The following is a 5288-nucleotide window of genomic DNA, read 5'->3' as shown; positions in this document are numbered from 1 at the left end:
CATCCTCAGAACGGATCATCGGCCTTTGGTTGACATTCTTTCAGGGAAGAAAATCAAACTCACCACAGCTCGTCTGGCAAGCTTGTCTACAAAGCTATTGGAGTTTAGCTTCACTGTAGAGTATATCCCTGGAGGAAAGAACTGCAGGGCAGATTGTCTGTCGAGACTTCCTGTTCAAGACACAGATGAGCAGGAATGGGAAACTGAGGTAGAAGAATGCTTTATTGTCGTAATTAATCAGGACAAATTATCGTTTGCAGAGGTTGACTGGATCGCACAGATAAACAAAGATCCCATTCTCAAGGAAGTCATTCTTTTGATCGAGAAAGGTTGGCCGAGGGAGAAGTGTCTTTCATATGATCTTCAGATGTACTGGAAGGTTAATGATGAACTCTCAGTGGAAGATGGAAAAGTTGTCAGAGGGGATAAACTCATTCCTCCTCCTTGTTATCGAGAAAAGATCATTTTTGCTGCGCATTCAGGTCATCTTGGTGCAACCATTACTAAGAGGAAAGTCAGGAATGATTTCTGGTGGCCCCGAATGGACACACAAATTGATGAATTTGTGAAGCAGTGTTCATGATGCAACTCCAGTGACAAAGTTCTGGTACTTGAGGGTACCGTTGATTTTCATGTGCCGTCTCCTAGCAGAGCCTGGCAAAAACTGGGCATGGACTTTCTTGGACCCTTTCATATTCTTCCTTCAAACTCGAAATATTTTTTTGTATTTATTGACCATTTATCAAGATGGGTAGAGGTTGAACCTATTTCAGTGCCGGATTCAAAAAGTGTCATCAACTGTTTAGATAATATTTTTGGTAGGGAAGGTTACCCAGAGGAAATCCTCACCGACAACGGTGTTCAATTTGTCTCTCACGAAATGACTTCATTTTTGCATTATTGTAACATCAAACACACAAGGACCCCACTTTACCATCCTCAGAGTAATGGGAAGACTGAAAGGTTCAACAGAGTAGTAGTAGAATGTGTACAAGCAGCTTTTAGATCAAGGTCCTGTGTCTTTCAAGCTGTTAAGGATCTGGTATGGTCTTATCGCACTTCACCCCATGTCGCTACCAACTTCTCACCCTTTGAAATGATGAGAGGTAGAAAAGCTTCTTCTCAGGTTTACCCCTTTTGGATGGTTAAATCATTTCATCTTGGTTGCGACATGAGGTGTATGCGGGATGCTGCGAGGAAAACCTCGAATGAAGTTTCTTCAAAATTTTGTAAAATCCCCTCCACAAGTAGCACACACAAGCTCAATGTAGGAGACTGGGTTAGAATCAAGAATCCAGTCTCAGTGAGAAAAGGTTATTCAAAATTCCTTGATTCGCTACAGATTGTTGACATGCGAAAGAATGCAGTGAAATTGTCCAATGGGAATTGGTGGAGCACTTCACGTGTTGCTAGAGATCCTTGTATTCCCCATGAGGTCATTAACGTCAAACCTAAAACTGTGGGGGAAGATAGTGTTAGGAAAAGTTCTAGGATTTGTACAAAACCACGAAAGTTGCAAGATTATGTGTAAATTCATTCAATTTGCGTTTATATTGAATCTTATGTTCTTTTTGTTCTTTTTCTCTCTTTTACTCTTTTCACTTCTTCTTCTTTGTTTCTTTTAACAAAAGAAACAAAGGGAGGTGTGGTGATGTGTTCTTGTTAATAGAATGTCTATATCTTATGATGTCATTAAGAATGTTATCTTTGGCTGACTTTGAATGTGAGAGCGACAGTTGCCGTCAGTGCTTTCGCGGTGCTTGGGACGGCCCTCTGTAAGTCTCAATAAATCTCTTCTTTGAACTACAACCAGCTTGCGCCTTTCTTCACATGTTTACACGATAAGTAACATTTTCCTTTTATATTTCTGTTAAATTGTCTGCCACAGTTCTCTAGTTTAAACGTTGACTTGTAAGAAAAAGGAAAGGACACCAAAGGTATATATTTCTTTTAGGTCTTTTTTTTCCCATGCTAATAATGAACGATATTCTTTAGGTAGAATTCCCATGGTTAGTTAGAAAATGCATTTTCATTTAGAAATGCTTTGTTTATTTGCAAAACTGTATTTTATCGTGTGTGGTTTTTTCATATGAGTCGATGGGAAGGTTACATCGACAAGTGAGTTAGCCTAATGTCTGATGACTGCTCCTTTGGATCTAGATTTCAGAAAATGGAGCCACCATCTAATCCGGTGGAACCCAGACGTGTGACAAGAGTGCCCTCATACACTCAATGTTTATCTAAGGGAGGCAAAACTCTACAACGCCGAAAACAAGAAGAGTTCACAGTCAAAGCAGATGTCCTTCTCCACATTGCAAGCACTGTCTTGGACTTGATCATAAGGCCATTCCAGAAAGAGGTCTACGCCACGTTCAATATTTACCAGTAAGTTCAAATCTAGGTCTAAGCATGTGCAAGAGAAGACAAAATGTGACCTGACCCTATCAAAAACACTTAAAATCCTAGGATCAAGTACAAGGACATCAAGACAAACACTTGCTCCCCTTCGAATTCAGCAGGAACTGAACCAATTCCACAATTTGTCCTGGGGCGCCCCACATTTCACTGACCATTGCCAACTCCGCAGCCAATAGAGACCATGCTGCAGATTTTCCTTCTTCATCCCAGCTCCTTCTAGTGTGCCTGCAGGGTCTTCTGTTGAAATATTGCAGATGGGTCTTCCCCCTGTGGACCCACTACTGAGTCTGTACTGAATCCGGTACAGACTTCCACACTGGCGTCAAGATCCATGCTGATTCCTGCTGCATCTTCACTGCCTCCGTCGGTAGAAGATTTGGGGCTGATGATGATATCAGACCTTGAGCCGGTGTCAGACTAATCTAGACTCAAGTTGCGCTTCAAAATTACTACAGTACAGCCAGTTGTCATAAAGCTCAACTGTAATTTGGGATATTTGCCTCAAAACCAGTAACAACAGACTATGTTCTCTTTTTGGTATTGATTCTGAACCAGTACAGAAGGCACATATAGCCCCTCAGGACGCTGATGATTGGGATGGATTTGAACCCCCACCTCATTACAATGATGGTACACTGTGCCTTGACCTGCAAAGTGACAACGGTCCAGGTACATCTGAAACAGATGTTGACTCGCCACATGGACCATCAACAAGGAAAAGTATCTCATTTGCAGAGCTGATTCGGAGGGCAGCTAAGACAACAGATCTGCAGTTGCCCACCATTTTTGCAAAAACTAACATTCTGATTCAGATTCTCTAACCAGGGCCTACTTCATCAAACCATTAATGCAATTTAATTAAACCCTTATGGGAACATGGTACAAACCATGTTCATGTCTGCAAGTCAGTTGACCTGTGACTTGGTGACCTAGACCTGCTTCTGGTGATCCACACTTATTGGAGTGTGCCTGGTTGTGCAGACCTTAATAAGTAAGGTCAGTCCAAATACTATTCTGACCAATTCCCTAGATTGGAAATCCAGAAGAATTGATGTTTTGTGAAAAGTATGTGTTTTTGTTAGCCACCCTGTTCTTCGATACATCAGTGTGGTTTGCTTATTAAGCAGGTACACACATTCATTTTGGGACATAGCCTGTGATATGTTGCTGGTGGTCTCACTGGCCTAAAATATACATGACGGCTAGTATACTGCAAAATACATATTCTGAGCAGCCTGGAAACTGAACAGTGTCATGCTCACAATGCAAGCCTAGATGAGGTCATCTGGGTTTGTTGGTGGCGTGCAAGAATCCCTAATGCAAATGCCCTCTGATGGATCAAGACTTTCCAGAAAAAAAGCTGATTTGGCACTAGAAAAACTCAAAGACAGGCACACCACAGCATGATACTTGGGGTTATTGACTCCTATGAAGCAAATTCCCCATCGGGTCAGGTAATTCAAGGGTTACTCCAGAGGGTTAACTTATAGGTAATGCCAGCCCAACCCTTGTGAGACCGTGGATGTGGCAATTGTAGGAACTATACAGGCCAACAGGGATTGCAGTCTTTCATTTCTTCATCTCCTGTTACAACAGCCACCAAACCATTTTAGTTTTCTCTCAAAGACTCATGCCAGGTCGGTAGAAGGCAGAATCCAACATTTTCTCCCTGAATGGAGGGAGATCCAGCAAGTCATACAGTTGCGTCTTAAAGGTTGTTCAAAAGGGCTATGCCGGTCCCTTCATGTCCTCCCCACAGCACCTTCCTCCCACACCAGGGCATATTTGGGAAGAGCACTCGGTTATCCTGATGCAAGAAGTTAATCTTTTACTCTCCTAGTGTGCCAATGAATGGGTACCAGACGCGGAGAAAGTAGAAGGGTTCTATTTTTGCTACTTCCACATTCGGAAGAAGGATTGGGGGCTCTGGACTATTCTTTAACTTTGTCGTTGAATGCTTTTCTCTGGACTGTGGAAAGATGCATTCAAAATGCTCACACTGGCTAAGATACCTCCCTGCCAGGGACCCAGGAGACCGGATGGTGTTTTTGGATTGCAGAATGCACATTTCCACATACCCCTCCTGCAGTCTCACAGACGTTATCTGCAGTTCAAGGCCAAGAGCATTTTCAAATTGCAGTGCTTCCCTCCGGCCACACCTCAGCCCTGTTTACAACAGAGATGATGATGGTGGTGTATGCCTGTTTTCAGAGCTCAGGAGTAAAGGTATTTCCATACCAGGGAGATTGGCTGCTTAAGGCCAGCTCACCCTAGTCAGTCGTAGACCACCTCCAAGATGACGGACGAACACCTGAGGTTGTTGGGTTTCACCATTAAGAAGCCAAAGTTCCATCTGAGCCCTATGCAAAGGCTTCTGCTCATTTGGGTAATTCTGGACATGGTGGTGTTCAGGGCCTTTCCTACTCCACAGCAAGACTGGCACATTCAGGTTATTGTCCTAATATTTCAAGATCACTCCTGTGTTTCATTAAGGAGGGCTCTGGGGCATCTTGGTATGCATGGTCCTCATCCTGAACCTCATTTGGTACATGCAGGCCCTAGATTGGACCTTCAGATCTCAGTGAGCTCAGCATTGGGGCTGCCTCTCAGATTCCATTCAGGATTCAAGATAGACAGAGCAGTATCTGTTCTGGTGGCTGATGGACATATACCTACCTGGTGGTAGGATACTGCTACTATCCCTCTTCCATCCAGAGGTCAGAGTAGTGATGAAAATGATACTGCTGGGGACATCGGAGAGAGGTGGAGATTAGAGGCCTCTGGTCTTCGACAGAGAGCAACCTCCATCTTAATCTGCTGGAGCTTCAAGCAATCCATTCGGTCCTCAAAACCTTCTTGCCATCCATAAA

Source organism: Triturus cristatus, chromosome 10, assembly GCF_964204655.1.
Source record: "Triturus cristatus chromosome 10, aTriCri1.1, whole genome shotgun sequence".
NCBI lineage: Eukaryota > Metazoa > Chordata > Amphibia > Caudata > Salamandridae > Triturus > Triturus cristatus.
The sequence above is the reverse complement of the archived record's forward strand: the minus strand, read 5'-3'. Positions refer to the sequence as shown.